Source organism: Pan paniscus, chromosome 4 (genome assembly GCF_029289425.2).
Source record: "Pan paniscus chromosome 4, NHGRI_mPanPan1-v2.0_pri, whole genome shotgun sequence".
Lineage (NCBI taxonomy): Eukaryota > Metazoa > Chordata > Mammalia > Primates > Hominidae > Pan > Pan paniscus.
Window position 1 is genome coordinate 7,402,963 of NC_073253.2, and position 18,153 is coordinate 7,421,115.

Here is an 18,153-nt window from a genome sequence, read left to right on the forward strand (position 1 = left end):
CAATCCTCCAGCCCTTATCCGTTTCCCCCCAGTCCCATCCCATTGCCTGTTCTCCTCCACATCCTCAGTCTCTGCCTTGGAGGCAGCTTAGATGGCTCCTGACCTAGTTCAGCCAATGGCAGGAGATAAAAGGGTGGAAAGAAGAGAACAGGTGTGGTCTCAGCCTTGACTGCAGCACCAGATCCCACCAGAGAGGCCTTGGTGGCCCCACTCCTGTCTCTGGACTCACAGTGTTGCCTCCTCCCTAGGTCAGCCAAGCCTAGCGGTGGGAGTGACTTCATGTGTTTGCCAATAGCTGGGTCTCCCCACAATGTCCTGTTGGCCTCTCAACTTCTTTCATTATCAAGTTACCATTCTCCCGAATTAAATCCTCTTTTTTGTTGTTGTACATATTTAGAGTGGTTTCTGTTTCCCTGGCTGGACTCTGAGTAATATAGCAGCAATAATTTCCCAAGGGAAAGGAGGAAGACGGGTTGGCTCCAATGAAGACACTTATGATGTGAAGAGTTCCCGTAACAGTTCACCATCTCTGGGGCAGTTATACAACAGGGATCCCTGACTTCTTCAGAACTGAGAGTTCAAATCAGGACTATCTGGTGATGAATCTATCCACTAGAAGCTGGTAAGTGGCTTACATGGACTATACGAGGTCTCACTATGTTGCCAGGGCTGGACTCATACTCCTGGACTTGAGCAATCTTTTTTCCTCAGCTTCCTGGGTGGCTGGGACTACAGGTGTGAACGACCACATCCAGACTCTACAGTTTTCATATAATTGTCCATCTGTGATGCCACATACCACATCTCAATTTTACAGATGTTCAGAGAGGTTACGTAACTTTTCCAAACTCATCCAGCTAACAAATAACATTGTAAATTACATCAACTGGAGGATGCTTGTTATTGATTACAAATTGCATTTATCAGTTGGTCAGATGACTAGTCAGCCACTGGATTATTCCAAGAAGATTCTGTCAATCATAATAAGTTATTAGAAAGTTGTTCTTAGACGAATTTTGTGCTTTCTCCCAGATCTGAAAAATAGCAAGGCACGTATATAAAATATGGTAATTCCCAGTGCTAATTTATCAGCAATCTGGAACTTCCACAAGTTACTTTTAACAAGTTAATCACCTGTCTTTTTTTTTTTTTTTTTTTTTTTTTAATTTTTTTTTTTATTATACTTTAAGTTTTAGGGTACATGTGCACATTGTGCAGGTTAGTTACATATGTATACATGTGTCATGCTGGTGCACTGCACCCACTAACTCGTCATCTAGCATTAGGTATATCTCCCAATGCTATCCCTCCCCCCACCCCCCTCCCCACCACAGTCCCCAGAGTATGATATTCCCCTTACTGTGTCCATGTGATCTCATTGTTCAATTCCCACCTATGAGTGAGAATATGCGGTGTTTGGTTTTTTGTTCTTGCGATAGTTTACTGAGAATGATGGTTTCCAATTTCATCCATGTCCCTACAAAGGATATGAACTCATCATTTTTTATGGCTCCATAGTATTCCATGGTGTATATGTGCCACATTTTCTTAATCCAGTCTATCATTGTTGGACATTTGGGTTGGTTCCAAGTCTTTGCTATTGTGAATAATGCCGCAATAAACATACGTGTGCATGTGTCTTTATAGCAGCATGATTTATAGTCCTTTGGGTATATACCCAGTAATGGGATGGCTGGGTCAAATGGTATTTCTAGTTCTAGATCCCTGAGGAATCGCCACACTGACTTCCACAATGGTTGAACTAGTTTACAGTCCCACCAACAGTGTAAAAGTGTTCCTATTTCTCCACATCCTCTCCAGCACCTGTTGTTTCCTGACTTTTGAATGATTGCCATTCTAACTGGTGTGAGATGATATCTCATAGTGGTTTTGATTTGCATTTCTCTGATGGCCAGTGATGATGAGCATTTTTTCATGTGTTTTTTGGCTGCATAAATGTCTTCTTTTGAGAAGTGCCTGTTCATGTCCTTCGCCCACTTTTTGATGGGGTTGTTTGTTTTTTTCTTGTAAATTTGTTTGAGTTCACTGTAGATTCTGGATATTAGCCCTTTGTCAGATGAGTAGGTTGCGAAAATTTTCTCCCATGTTGTAGGTTGCCTATTCACTCTGATGGTAGTTTCTTTTGCTGTGCAGAAGCTCTTTAGTTTAATTAGATCCCATTTGTCAATTTTGTCTTTTGTTGCCATTGCTTTTGGTGTTTTGGACATGAAGTCCTTGCCCACGCCTATGTCCTGAATGGTAATGCCTAGGTTTTCTTCTAGGGTTTTTATGGTTTTAGGTCTAACGTTTAAATCTTTAATCCATCTTGAATTGATTTTTGTATAAGGTGTAAGGAAGGGATCCAGTTTCAGCTTTCTACATATGGCTAGCCAGTTTTCCCAGCACCATTTATTAAATAGGGAATCCTTTCCCCATTGCTTGTTTTTCTCAGGTTTGTCAAAGATCAGATAGTTGTAGGTAAGCGGCGTTATTTCTGAGGGCTCTGTTCTGTTCCATTGATCTATATTTCTGTTTTGGTACCAGTACCATGCTGTTTTGGTTACTGTAGCCTTGTAGTATAGTTTGAAGTCAGGTAGTGTGATGCCTCCCGCTTTGTTCTTTTGGCTTAGGATTGACTTGGCGATGCGGGCTCTCTTTTGGTTCCATATGAACTTTAAAGTAGTTTTTTCCAATTCTGTGAAGAAAGTCATTGGTAGCTTGATGGGGATGGCATTGAATCTGTAAATTACCTTGGGCAGTATGGCCATTTTCACGATATTGATTCTTCCTACCCATGAGCAAGGAATGTTCTTCCATTTGTTTGTATCCTCTTTTATTTCCTTGAGCAGTGGTTTGTAGTTCTCCTTGAAGAGGTCCTTCACATCCCTTGTAAGTTGGATTCCTAGGTATTTTATTCTCTTTGAAGCAATTGTGAATGGGAGTTCACTCATGATTTGGCTCTCTGTTTGTCTGTTGTTGGTGTATAAGAATGCTTGTGATTTTTGTACATTGATTTTGTATGCTGAGACTTTGCTGAAGTTGCTTATCAGCTTAAGGAGATTTTGGGCTGAGACAATGGGGTTTTCTAGATATACAATCATGTCGTCTGCAAACAGGGACAATTTGACTTCCTCTTTTCCTAATCGAATACCCTTTATTTCCTTCTCCTGCCTGATTGCCCTGGCCGGAACTTCCAACACTATGTTGAATAGGAGCGGTGAGAGAGGGCATCCCTGTCTTGTGCCAGTTTTCAAAGGGAATGCTTCCAGTTTTTGCCCATTCAGTATGATATTGGCTGTGGGTTTGTCATAGATAGCTCTTATTATTTTGAAATATGTCCCATCAATACCTAATTTATTGAGAGTTTTTAGCATGAAGGGTTGTTGAATTTTGTCAAAGGCTTTTTCTGCATCTATTGAGATAATCATGTGGTTTTTGTCTTTGGCTCTGTTTATATGCTGGATTACATTTATTGATTTGCGTATGTTGAACCAGCCTTGCATCCCAGGGATGAAGCCCACTTGATCATGGTGGATAAGCTTTTTGATGTGCTGCTGGATTCGGTTTGCCAGTATTTTATTGAGGATTTTTGCATCAATGTTCATCAAGGATATTGGTCTAAAATTCTCTTTTTTGGTTGTGTCTCTGCCAGGCTTTGGTATCAGAATGATGCTGGCCTCATAAAATGAGTTAGGGAGGATTCCCTCTTTTTCTATTGATTGGAATAGTTTCAGAAGGAATGGTAGCAGTTCCTCCTTGTACCTCTGGTAGAATTCGGCTGTGAATCCATCTGGTCCTGGACTCTTTTTGGTTGGTAAACTATTGATTATTGCCACAATTTCAGCTCCTGTTATTGGTCTATTCAGAGATTCAACTTCTTCCTGGTTTAGTCTTGGGAGAGTGTATGTGTCGAGGAATGTATCCATTTCTTCTAGATTTTCTAGTTTATTTGCATAGAGGTGTTTGTAGTATTCTCTGATGGTAGTTTGTATTTCTGTGGGATCGGTGGTGATATCCCCTTTGTCATTTTTTATTGCGTCTATTTGATTCTTCTCTCTTTTTTTCTTTATTACTCTTGCTAGTGGTCTATCAATTTTGTTGATCCTTTCAAAAAACCAGCTCCTGGATTCATTAATTTTTTGAAGGGTTTTTTGTGTCTCTATTTCCTTCAGTTCTGCTCTGATTTTAGTTATTTCTTGCCTTCTGCTAGCTTTTGAATGTGTTTGCTCTTGCTTTTCTAGTTCTTTTAATTGTGATGTTAGGGTGTCAATTTTGGATCTTTCCTGCTTTCTCTTGTGGGCATTTAGTGCTATAAATTTCCCTCTGCACACTGCTTTGAATGCGTCCCAGAGATTCTGGTATGTTGTGTCTTTGTTCTCGTTGGTTTCAAAGAACATCTTTATTTCTGCCTTCATTTCGTTATGTACCCAGCAGTCATTCAGGAGCAGGTTGTTCAGTTTCCATGTAGTTGAGCGGCTTTGAGTGAGATTCTTAATCCTGAGTTCTAGTTTGATTGCACTGTGGTCTGAGAGATAGTTTGTTATAATTTCTGTTCTTTTACATTTGCTGAGGAGAGCTTTACTTCCAACTATGTGGTCAATTTTGGAATAGGTGTGGTTTGGTGCTGAAAAAAATGTATATTCTGTTGATTTGGGGTGGAGAGTTCTGTAGATGTCTATTAGGTCCGCTTGGTGCAGAGCTGAGTTCAATTCCTGGGTATCCTTGTTGACTTTCTGTCTCGTTGATCTGTCTAATGTTGACAGTGGGGTGTTAAAGTCTCCCATTATTAATGTGTGGGAGTCTAAGTCTCTTTGTAGGTCACTCAGGACTTGCTTTATGAATCTGGGTGCTCCTGTATTGGGTGCATAAATATTTAGGATAGTTAGCTCCTCTTGTTGAATTGATCCCTTTACCATTATGTAATGGCCTTCTTTGTCTCTTTTGATCTTTGTTGGTTTAAAGTCTGTTTTATCAGAGACTAGGATTGCAACCCCTGCCTTTTTTTGTTTTCCATTTGCTTGGTAGATCTTCCTCCATCCTTTTATTTTGAGCCTATGTGTGTCTCTGCACATGAGATGGGTTTCCTGAATACAGCACACTGATGGGTCTTGACTCTTTATCCAACTTGCCAGTCTGTGTCTTTTAATTGGAGAATTTAGTCCATTTACATTTAAAGTTAATATTGTTATGTGTGAATTTGATCCTGTCATTATGATGTTAGCTGGTGATTTTGCTCGTTAGTAATCACCTGTCTTAAAAGTATATATGATCTTAATAATAATAGCTGAGGTTTATACAGTGTTTAATAAATGCCTGGCATTCTTATAAGCATTTACATTAATTAATTCATTTAATTCTCAAAAGAACCCTCTTAAATGAGGGGATTTTAAAAAGTTAATGGAAAATATAATTAAAAGATAAAAATAAAAAATATAAACTTTATTATTCAACATAAGCTCCATCAAGGTAAAGACAATTATGATTATTATTTTTTGAGACAGGGTCTCACTCTGCTGCCCAGGCTGGAGTGCAGTGGTGCAATCATAGCTCACTGCAGCCTCAACCTCCTGGGTTCAATCAATTCTCCTACCTCAGCCTCCCAAGTAGCTGAGACTGCAGGTGCGGTTAGGCACATCCAGCTAATTTTTTTATTTTTATAGAAACGGGGTCTCACTGTGTTGCTCAGCCCGGTCTCAAACTCAAGACACTTTTGTAAGCAATAATACCAGCTATTTAGTTCATCCCTAAAGAACTGAGGGTCAGAAGGAGCGAAATCAGAACTGTAAGGTAGATTCCTAATGACTTCCCAGAAAAACTATTGCTAAATTGCCCTTGTTGATGAGAAGACTGAGCAAGAGCATTGTTGTCATGGAGAAGAACTTTATGGTGAAGCTTTCCCAGGCGTTTTTCTGCTAACATTTTGGCTTTTTCAAAACACTCTCATAATAAGCAGATGCTATCATTCTTTGGCCCTTCAGAAAGCCAACAAGCAAAACTCCTTGAGCATCACAAAAAACTGTTGCCATGATGTTTGCTCTTGACTGGTCTGCTTTAGCTTTGACTGGACCACTTCCACTTCTTGGTAGCCATTGCTTTGATTTTGCTTCGTCTTCCGGATCATATGAGTAAAGACTTGTCTCATCTCTTCTTACAATTCTTCAAAGAAAAGCTTCAGCATCTTCATACCACCTGTTTAAAATTTCCATTGAAAGATCTGCTCTTGTCTGCAGTTGACCTGGGCACAATGGTTCTGGCACCCATTGAGTAGAAAGTTGGTTTAACTTTAATTTTTTAACCAGAATTGTGTAAACTGAGCCAATTGAGATGTCTATAATGTTGGCTATTGTTTCTGCTGTTAATCATTGGTGCTCTTCAATTAAGGCATAAAATGTTAAATTGTTTCCTTGCAAATTGATGTGAATGGTCTGATTCTGTGGGCCGCATTTTCAGCATCATCTTGTGTCTTCTTAAAACAAGCTATCTATTTATAAACTGCTGATTTCTTTGGGACTCTTGCCTCCATAAGCTTTTTGTAAAGTGTCAATGATTTTACCATTCTTCAACCCCAGCTTCACCATAAATTTGGTGTTTGTTTTTGCTCCAGTTTTAGCAGAATTTATGTTGCTTTGATAGGGAATCTTTTCAAACTGATACCTTATGCTTCCTAATGCCTCAAACTAGATCCTATTCAGTGAGGTAATAACAAGTTAGTATGAGTTTATTTTGGTGCAAAAAATTTTGAAATACATGCATAGATTTTTTTATAATGCACATTTTCTATGAACTTTTTGAAGCCCTCTTGTTTGTATAGTATCATTTTCCCCATTTTATCGTTTTGTTGTTATACATTTAGGGGATACAAGTGCAGTTTTGTTATATGGATATACTGTGTAGTGGCAAAGTCTTGGCTTTTAGTTGTACCCATTGCCCAAATAATGAACACCGTACTCAATAGGTAGTTTTCAACCCTCACCTCTCTCCTACCTTCCCAACTTCAGAGCTCCAGTGTCTATTATTTTACTCTGTATGTCCATGTGTACCTATTGTTTAGTTCCCACTTACAGAAGAAAACATGGCATTTGACTTCCCATTTCTGAGTGATTTTACTTAGAATAATGGCCTCTAGTTCCATCCATGATGCTGCAGAAACCATGATTTTGTTATTTTATGGCTGAATACTATTCCATATATATATATATAATGGAATATGAATTAAGACAAGATTTTTAATAATTCAGACAAAATTTATATATATATTTTCTTTACCAAATCTCTGTTGATGGACACCTAGGTTGATTCCAAGATTTTGCAATTGTGAATAGGGCTGTGATATACTCTTTTCTATAAAGATTGTACTAATATACATTCCCACCAATGGTGTACAGTTGTTCCCTTTTCTCTGCACACTCCCCACCATCTGTTGTCTTTAGACTTTATAATAATAGTCATTCTGACTGGTGGAAGGAGAAATCTCATTGTAGTTTTAATTTGCATTTCTCTGATGATTAGTGATGTTGAGCATTTTTTCTTATGTTTGTTAGCTGCTTGAATGTCTTCTTTTGAAAAATGTCTTTTCATGTCTTTTGCCTGCTTTTTAATAGGGTTTTTTTTTTCTTGTTGAGTAGTTTGAGTTCCTCGTACATTCTGGATATTAGGGTTTTGTTGGATGAATAGTTTGTAAATATTTTCTCCAGTTCTGTAGGTTGTCTGTTTACTCTGTTGATTATTTCTTTTGCTTTGCAGAAGCTTTATTTTAACTAAGTCTCATTTGCCTATTTTTATATTTGTTGCACTTGCTTTTGAGGTCTTAGTCATAAATTACCTGCCTATGCCAATGTCCAGAAGAATTTTTCCTAGGTTTTCTTCAGGAATTTTTATAGTTTCGGGTATTACATTTAAGTATTTAATCCATCTTGAGTTAATTTTTGTATATAGTTAGAGATAGGGATCCAGTTTCATTCTTCTGCACATGGTTATCCAATTTTCCCAACACTGTTTATTAAATAGGGTGTCCTTTGCACAAGGTATCCTTCAACTTAGTTGAATATCAGTTGGTTGAGGGTATGTGGCTTTATTTCTGGGTTTGCTATTCTGTTCCACCGATTTATGTGTCTATTTTTATGCACAGTATCATGCTGTTTTGATTACTGTAGCCTTGTAGTATAATTTATAGTCAGGTAATGTAATGCCTTCCGTATTGTTCTTTTTGCTTAGGATTGCTTTGGCTATTCAGGCTCTTTTATGATTCCATATAAATTTTAGAATTGTTTCTTCTAACTCTGTGAAAAATGACACTAGTAATTTGATAGATATTGCATTGAATCTGTGGATGGCTTTGGATAATATGGTCATTTTAATGATATTGATTCTTTCAATCCATGAGCATGGAATGATTTTCCATTTGTTTGTGTCATCCACTATTACTTTCATCAGTGTTTTGTAGTTCTTCTCATAGAGATCTTTCACCTACTTGGATAAATGTATTTCTAGTGATTTTATTGTTTTGTAGCTATTGTAAATGGGATGAGCTTTTGTTTTGGTTCTGAGCATGATCTTTATTGATGTATAAAAATACCATTGATTTTGTATACTGAAACTTTACTGAAGTCATTTATAAAACTTAGTAGTCTGTTGGAGGAGTCTTTGGAGTTTTCTAGGTATAAGATTGTATCATGGAGCAAACAGTGACTCTTATTTCTTTCACTTGCTAGATTGCTCTAGTTAAAACTTCTAGTACTATGTTGAATAGGAGTGGTGAAAGCTAGCATTCTTATCTTGCTCCAGTTCTTGGGGGAATGCTTTCAACTTTTCCCCATTTAATATGATATTGGCTGTGGATTTGTCATGTATACGTTTTATTACTTTAAGGTATTTTCCTTTGATGTCTAGTTTGTTGAGGGTTTTATCATGAAGGGATAATGAATTTTATTGAATACTTTTCTGCATCTATTAAGAGGATCATATGGTTTTAAATTTTAATTATTTTTATTTGCTGAATCATATTTATTGATTTCCATATGTTGAACCATCTTCGCATTCCTGGAATAAATACCACTCAATCATGGTGTATCTTTTTGACGTGCTGTTGGATTTGGTTTGCTAGTATTTTTTTTTTTTTTTTTTTGAGGATTTTTGCAGCTGTATTTATCAGGGATGTTGGCCTATAGATTTTGGTTGTTGTTGTTGTGTCCTTGTCTAGCTTTGGTATCAAGGTGACGCTGGCTTCACAGAATGAATTAGGGAGGATTCCCTTCTCCTTGATTTTTTTGGGAATACTTTCAGTAGGATTGGTACCAGTTCTTTGTACATCTAGTAAAATTTGGCTGTGAATCCATTTGGTCCTTTGCTCTTTTTATTGTTCTTGGGAGATCTTTTATTACTGATTTATTTTCACTACTCATTATTGGTCAGTTAAGGATTTGTGTTTCTTTCTTGTTTAATCTTGGGAAGTTGTATGTTGCTAAGAATTTATGCATTTCCTTTAGGTTTTCTAGTTTGTGTGTGTAGATATGATCATAGTATTTTCTGATGATGATCTTTTGTATTTTTGTGGCATCAGCTATAATGTCATTTTTATCATTGCTGATGGTGCTTATTTGAATCTTTTCTTTTTTTCTTGGCTAATCTAGCTAGTAGCCTATTAATTTTGTTTATCTTTTCAAAGAAGTAACTTTTCATTTTCTTGATCCTTTTCTTTTGTATGAATATCATTTAGTTCTGCCCTGATCCTTGTTATTTCTTTGCTCCTGCTAGCTTTGGGTTTGATTTGCTCTTGTTTTTCTAGTTTCTTTAGGTGCAACATTAGATTGTTAACTTGTCATCTTTCTATCTTTTTAATGTAAGCATTTAGTGCTATAAAATTCTTTTAGCACTGCTTTTGCTGTATCTCAGAGATTTTGGTATATTTGGTCTCTATTTTTATTCATTTAAAAACACTTTTTACTTTCTGTCTTAATTTCATCATTGACCCAATCATCATTCAGGAACAGGTTGTTTAATTTTCATTTATTGCTATAGTTTTGAGAGTTCCTTTTGGTATTGATTTTTAGTTTTATTTTAGTGTGGTCCAGGAAGATATTTGATATAATTTTCATTTTTAAAAAATGTATTTAGACTTACCTTGTGGTCTAGTGTATGGTCTGTTTTGGAGAAAGTTCCATGTGCAGATGAAAAGAATGTATATTCTGTGGTTGTTGTGTAGAATGTTCTGTAAAAATTTGTTAGGTCCATTTGGTCTAGAGTACAATTTAAATCTGGATTTTCTTTGTTGATGTTTTGTCTCAGTGATTTGTCTAGTGCTGCCAGTGGGATGTCGAAGTTTTTTCCTACTATTGTATTGCTGTCTATCTCTTTTTTTAGGTCTAGTAGTATTTGTTATATGAATCTGGGTGCTTTAGTGTTGGGTGCATTTATATTTAGGATTGTTATGTCTTCTCATGGAATTGATTTCTTTATCATTATATAATTATCTTCTTTGTATTTTCCCACGGTTGTTGATTCAAAGGCTGTTTTATCTGATAAAGCGTAGGTACCCCTGCTCACTTTTAGCTTCAATTAGCATGAAATTTCTTTTTCCACCCTTTTACTTTGAGTCTGTAAATGTCTTTACCCTTTAGGTGGGTTTCTTGCAGGCAGCATATGGTTGGATCCTGTTGTCTAAATCAATTCCACCAGTCCATATCTTTTAAATGGACCATTTAGTCCATTTACATTCAATATTTACATATTGATATATGAGGTTTTATTCCTGTCATAATGTTAATTGTTCCTTGGCTGCTCTGTGGTCTCAATTGTGTGATTGCTTTGTAAGATCAGTTTCATACTTTCATGTGCTTTTATGATGATGAGTATTGCCCTGTTGTTTCCATGTTTAGAACTCCTTTGAACATTCCTTGTAGGTCAAATTTAGTGGTGATTAATTTCCTTAGCATTTGCTTGTCTGGGAAAGATTTTATTTCCCCTTCATTTATGATACCTAGTTTAGCAAGATATAAAATGCTTGGCTGGCAGTTTTTTTTTCTTTCAGAAGACTGAAAATAAGACTTCAATCTCTTCTGGCTTATAAGGTTTTTACTAAGAAGTTGATTGTTAGTCTGATGGGATTTCTTTTACACATGATTAGACACTTTTTTCTTGCTGATTTAGGATTTATTTTTCCTTCATGTTGACTTTGAATAGTCTAGTGACTATTTGCTTTGGTGAGGTTTTTATGGCTAAGAGTCTTCCACATGTTTTCTGCAGTTCTTTTATCTCACTGTCTAAATCTCTAGCAAGACTAGGGAATTTTTCCTGAATTTGTCCCTTAAATAGATTTTCCAAGCTCTTTACTTTTTCTTCTTCTCCCTCAGAAACTCAAAGGTTTGGTTGCTTTAAATAATTGCATATTACTCAAAGACTTTTATTGTTTTTTAAATTTTTTTCCTCATTTTTGTTTGACTGGGTTAATTTGAAAGAATTGTCATCAAGTTCTGAAATTCTTTCTTCAGAATGGTTTAGTTTATTGTTAAGCTTTCAACTGTATTTTGTAATTCTTCATTGAATTTTTTATTTTCAGAAATTCTGCTTGATCTTTTAAAAAGTGTCTCTTGCATACATTTTTTCATTCATATCTTTAATTGTTTTACTGAATTCTTTGTGTTGGTTTTCAAATTTCTCTGGGACCTCATTGAACTTACTTAAAATTCATATTTTAATTATTTATCTGTCATTTCAGAATTTTCATTTTGGTTTGGATCCATTGTTGAAGAACTAGTGTGATCTTTTGGAAGTGTTGAAACACTGGGTTTTTTTCATATTCATGGTGTTCTTACACTGGTTCCTTCTTATCTGCAGAAGCTGACTTTTTTTATTTTTGATTTACTTTTGTTCGAATTGGACTTTAAAAATTTTTATCTTTCCTCCTTGAGAATGTGACTGTTAATGTATGTTGTGTAGGTCATTTGGCTTTGATTCTGGGTATTTTCCAGGGACCAAGGCTCTGTATGAGTTCCTTGGGTTATAGATAGCCTTTGTGTAATGGCTTTCTCAAATGTTGGTTCAAAGTAGCAATGTACTGGGCATATAAGCAGGCTCATTATAACTGGCGTGAGATAGTATCTCATTGTGGGTTTGATTTGCATTTCTCTAATGACCAGTGATGATGAGCTTTTTTTTTTTCATATGTTTGTTGGCCACATAGATGTCTTCTTTTGAAAAGTGTCGATTTATACCCTTTTCCCACTTTTTGATGGGGTTGTTTATTTTTTTTCTTGTAAATTTGTTTAGGTTCCTTGTTTATTCTGGATATTAGCCCTTTGTTAGATGGATAGATTACAAAAATTTTCTCCCATTCTGTAGGTTGCCTGTTCACCCTGATGATAGTTTGTTTGCTGTGCAGTTTAATTAGATCCCATTTGTCAATTTTAACTTTGGTTGCAGTTGCTTTTGGTGTTTTAGTCATGAAGTCTTTTGCCCATGCCTATGTCTTGAATGGTATTGCCTAGTTTTTCTTCTAGGGTGTTTATGGTTTTAGGTCTTATATTTAAGTCTTTAATCCATCCTGAATTAATTTTTGTATAAGGTGTAAGGAAGGGATCCAGTTTCAGCTTTCTACATATGGCTAGCCAGTTTTCCCAGCACCATTTATTAAATAGGGAATTCCTTCCCCATTTCTTGTTTTTGTCAGGTTTGTCAAATATCAGATGGTTGTAGCTGTGTGGCATTATTTTTGAGGCCTCTGTTCTGTTCCATTGGTCTATATATCTGTTTTGGTACCAGCACCATGCTGTTTTGGTTACTGTAGCCTTGTAGTATAGTTTGAAGTCACGTACCACGATGCCTCCAGCTTTGTTCTTTTTGCTTAGGATTATCTTGGCAATACAAGCTCTTTTTGGTTCCATATGAAATTTAATGTAGTTTTTTCTAATTCTGTGAAGAAAGTCAATGGTAGCTTGATGGGAACAGCATTGAATCTATAAATTACTTTGGGCAGTATGGCCATTTTCACGATATTGATTCTTCCTATTCATGAGCATGGAATGTTTTTCCATTTGTTTGTGTCCTCTCTTATTTTCTTGAGCAGTGGTTTGTAGTTCTCCCTGAAGAGGTCCTTCCCATCTGATCTCGGCTCACTACAACCTCTGCCTCCCAGGTTCAAGTGATTCTCCTGCCTCAGCCTCCTGAAGCTGGGATTACAGGCATGTTCCACCATGCCCAGCTAATTTTTGTATTTTTAGTAGAGACGGGATTTCACCCTGATGGTCAGGCTGGTCTCGAACTCCTGACCTTGTGACCCACCTGCCTCAGCCTCCCAAAATGCTGGGATTACAGGCATGAATCATTGTGCTCAGCCTAGATTTTCTAGTTTGTTTGCATACAGGTGTTTATAGTATTCTCTGATGGTAGTTTGTATTTCTGTGGGATCAGTGGTGATATCCCCTTTATCATTTTTTATTGTGTCTATTTGATTCTTCTCTCTTTTCTTCTTTATTAGTCTGGCTAGTGGTCTATTTTGTTGATCTTTTAAAAAAACCAGCTCCTGGATTCATTGATTTTTTGAAGGGTTTTTCGTGTCTGTATCTCCTTCAGTTCTGCTCTTAGTTGTTTTGTGTTTTCTGCTAGCTTTTGAATTTGTTTGCTCTTGCTTCTCTAGTTCTTTTAATTGTAATGTTAGGGTGTCGACTTTAGATCTTTCCCGCTTTCTCATGTGGGCATTTAGTGCTATAAATTTCCCTGTAAACACTGTTTTATCTGTGTTCCAGTGATTCTGGTATGTTTTGTCTTTGTTCTCATTGGTTTCAAAGAACTTATTTATTTCTGCCTTCATTTCGTTACTTACCCAGTAGTCATTCAGGAGCAGTTTGTTCAGTTTACATGTAGTTGTGTGGTTTTGAGTGAGTTTCTTAATCTTGAGTTCTAATTTGCTTGCACTTTGTTCTGAGAGACTGTTTGTTATGATTTCTGTTCTTTTGCATTTGCTGAGGAGTGTTTTATTTCCAATTATATGGTCAATTTTAGAATAAGTATGATGTGGTGCTGAGAAGAATGTATATTCTGTTAATTTGGGGTGGAGAGTTCTGTAGATGTCTATTAGGTCCACTTGGTCCAGAGCTGAGTTCAAGTTCTGAATATCCTTGTTAATTTTCTGTCTCATTGATCTGTCCAGTACTGACAGGGGGGTGTGAAAGTCTCCTACTATTATTGTGAGGGAGTCTACATCTCTTTTTAGGTCTCTAAGAACTTGCTTTATTAATCTGGGTGCTCCAGTATTGGGGGCATATATATTTAGGATAGTTAACTCTTCTTGTTGCGTTGATCCCTTTACTATTATGTAATGCCCTTCTTTGTCTTTTTTCATCCTTGTTGGTTTAAAGTCTGTTTTATCAGAACTAGGCTTGTAGCCCCTGCTTTTCTTTGCTTTCCAGTGCTTGGTAAATATTCCTCCATCCCTTTATTTTGAGCCTATGTGTGTCTTTGCACGTGAGATAGGTCTCCTGAATACAGCACACTGATGGGTCTTGACTCTTTATCCAATTTACCACTGTGTGTCTTTTAACTGGGGCATTTAGCCCATTTACATTTAAGGCTAATATTTTAATGTGTGAATTTGATCCTGTCATTATGATGCTAGCTGGTTATTTTGCACATTAGTTGATGCAGTTTCTTCATAGCATCTATGGTCTTTACACTTTGGTATGTTTTTGCAGTGGCTGGTACCGGTTTTTCATTTCCACATTTAGTGCTTCCTTCAGGAGTTCTTGCAAGGCAGGCCTGGTGGTGACAAAATCCCTCAACATTTGCTTGTCTGTAAAGGATTTTATTTCTCTCACTTATGAAGCTTAGTTTGGCTGCATATGAAATTCTGGGTTGAAGATTCTTTTCTTTAAGAATGTTGAATATGGGCCCCCACTCTCTTCTGGCTTGTAGGGTTTCTGCAGAGAGATCTGCTCTTAGTCTGATGGGCTTCCCTTTGTGGGTAACCTTTCTCTGTGGGTGCCCTTAACATTTTTTCCTGCATTTTGACCTTGGTGAACCTGTTGATTATGTGTCTTGGGGTTGCTCTTCTCAAGGAGTATCTTTGTGGTGTTCTCTGTATTTCCTGAATTTGAACGTTGGCCTGTCTTGCTAGGTTGGGGAAGTTCTCCTGAATAATATCCTAAAGTGTGTTTTCCAACTTAGTTACATTCTTCCTGTCACTTTCAGGTACACCGATCAAATGTAGATTTGGTCTTTTCACATAGTTCCATATTTTTTGGAGGCTTTGTTCATTCCTTTGCATTTTTTTCTCTAATCTTGTCTTCATGCTTTATTTCATTAAGTTGATCTTCAATCTCTGATATCCTTTCTTCCACTTGATTGATTCAGCTATTGATACTTGTGTATGCTTCACGAAGTTCTCATGCTGTGTTTTTCAGCTCTCTCAGGTCATTTATGTTTTTCTCTAAACTGGTTATTCTAGTTAGCAGTTACTGTAACCTTTTATCAAGGTTCTTAGCTTCCTTGCATTGGGTTAGAACATGCTCCTTTACCTCAGAGGAGCTTGTTATTACCCATCTTCTGAACCCTACTTCTGTCAACTCATCAAACTCATTCTCCATCCAGTTTTTTCCCTTGCTGGTGAGGATTTGTGATCCTTTGGAGGAGAAGAGGCATTCTGCTTTTTGGAATTTTCAGCATTTTTGTGCTGGTTTTTCCTCATCTTTGTGAATTTATCTACCTTCGATCTTTGATGTCAGTGACCTTTGGATGGAGTTTTTGCGTTGGTGTCCTTGTTATTCATGTTGATGTTATTGGTTTCTATTTGTTAGTTTTCCTTCTAACAGGCCCCTCTGTTGCACGTTTGCTGGAGGTCCACTCCAGACCCTGTTTGCCTGGGTATCACCAGCAGAGGCTGCAGAACAGCAAAGATTGCTTCCTGCTTCTTCCTTGGGAAGCTTCATCCCAGAGAGGCACCTGCCAGATGCCAGCCAGAGCTGTCCTGTATGAGGTGTCTGTCGACCCCTGCTGGGAGGTGCCTCCAAGTCAGGAGGCACGGGGGTCAGGGACCCACTTGAGGAGGCAGTCTGTCCCTTAGCAGAGCTCAAGTGCTGTGCTGAGAGATCTGCTGCTCTCTTCAGAGCCAACAGGGAGGAATATTTATGTTTGCTGAAGCTGTGCTCACAGCTGCCCCTTCCCCCAGGTCCTCTGTCCCAGGGAGATGGGAGTTTTTACCTATAAGCCCCTGACTGGGGCTGCTGCCTTTCTTTCAGAGATGCCCTGGCTTGAGAGGAGGAATCTAGAGAGGGAGTTCAGCTATAGTGGCTTTGCCAGGCTACGGTGGGTTTTGCTCAGTTAGAACTTCCTGGTGTATTTGTTTATACCGTGAGGGGAAAACTGCCTACTCAAGCCTGAGTAATGGCGGACACCCCTCCCCCCACCAAGCTTGAGCATCCCAGGTCAACTTCAGACTGCTGTGCTGGCAGCAAGAATTTCAAGCCAGTGGATCTTAGCTTGCTGGGCTCCATGGGGGTGGGATCTGCTGAGCAAGACCACTTGTCTCCCTAGCTTCAGCTCCCTTTCCAGGGGAGTGAATGGTTCTGTCTTGCTGGCATTCCAGGCACTATTGGGGTATGAAAAAAAATCCTGCAACTAGCTCAGTGTCTGCCCAAATGGCTGCCCAGTTTTATGCTTGAAACCCAGGGCCATGGTGGTGTATGCACCTGAGGGAATCTCCTGGTCTGCAGGTTGTGAAGACCGTGGGAAAACCATAGTATCTAGGCAAATAGCACCATCCTTCATGGCACAGTCCCTCATGGCTTCCCTTTGCTAGGGGAGGGAGTTCCCTGGCCCCTTGCGTGTCGCTGGTGAGCTGATGCCCCACCCTGCTTCTGTTGGCCATCTGTCTAACCACTCCCAGTGAGATGAACCGGATACCTCAGTTGGAAATGCAGAAACCATCCGCCTTCTGTGTTGGTCTCGCTGGGAGCTGCAGACCAGAGCTGTTTCTGTTTGGCCATCCTGGCAGCCCTCCTTCATGTTAGGTCTTTAACTGCCATTGTACTTGTCAGTTAGCACACAGTTTAGCAGAAATGCTGCTTTACTGACTTGATAAAATTTGGTCAAGAGTCTTATTATTTGTCTTTTTGCTGTGGATTTTTAAGAAGTCGTTATCTTCATGGTCTGATTTCTTTTTGAGACAGAGTCCCACTCTGTCCCCAGGGCTGGAGTACAGTGGCCTAATCATGGCTCACTGCAGTCTCGAACTCCTGGGCTCAAACAATCCTCCTACCTCAGCCTCCCAAGTATCAAGGCATATGTCACTACACCTGGCTATGTCACCATGCCCAGCTAATTTCTTAATTTTTACTTTTTGTAGAGATTAGATTCCACCATGTTGCCCACACCGGTCTTGAACTCTTAAGCTCAAGCTATCCTCCCACTTTGGCCTGATAAAGTGCTAGGATTATAGGCATGAGCCACCCTGCCTGGCCCATGATCTGATTTTCAACAAGATAAAAGCTACTCCTAAGACGATACTTTCACTCTCTCACTCTCTCTTGTTCTCTCCTTTTCTACTTCATCTAAGAACCATAGTGGCAGAGATATAACTGTTAGGCAGTAATTTTACTAAATTATATAATTCTCCATTTCACACTCTTAAAGTTCAAGTTTGGTGATAATTATTCCACTATATTACTAATATTTCCACATAAATTTTTTTCCAGATATTTCAGATTATGACAAGGGTTGAAAGAGCCTCACCATATTGGCTGCTTAAGAACAAAAGAAGGTATTGATAAGGAGGTAATGAAGAGAGAAATACAATCTAAAATATAATCTGTAGTTTGTTTGCTCAACTATAACAGAAAGAAATTGAGGCAGAGAGGTTATGGACCATCCTTTCTCATCCCCACCTCCACTCTGCACCCTATGTAGACCAGGAGACTGAAGTGAAAGCTCTTGAGTTTGACTTCTTTCTCCCAACATATCCACCCTGGCTTACAAACAGCACCTCATGAGCTAACTTTCATCATTGGAAAGGTGAAATGAGGCAATCCCTCTAAGATTCATCACTGAATCAAGAGTTAAGTAAGAACCCCCCCACTCTGCCTCATTTTGAGATTTTTGGCAAATAAGACTGATTTTATTTCTTTATATTGTTATTGTACGTAAAGTAAAACAAGACAATATTTGGGC

General features: G+C 38.1%; 1 long non-coding RNA gene across 1 annotated transcript in view; it reads left to right on the top strand.

The window, feature by feature from the left end:
- LOC117980204 (uncharacterized) overlaps positions 1–18,153 on the top strand; it is a 290,540-nt gene that overhangs the window by 216,533 nt on the left and 55,854 nt on the right. Inside the window, exon 4 of the long non-coding RNA XR_008625312.2 lies at positions 398–622. This is a non-coding gene — a long non-coding RNA (uncharacterized LOC117980204). The remainder of the gene's footprint in view (positions 1–397; positions 623–18,153) is intronic.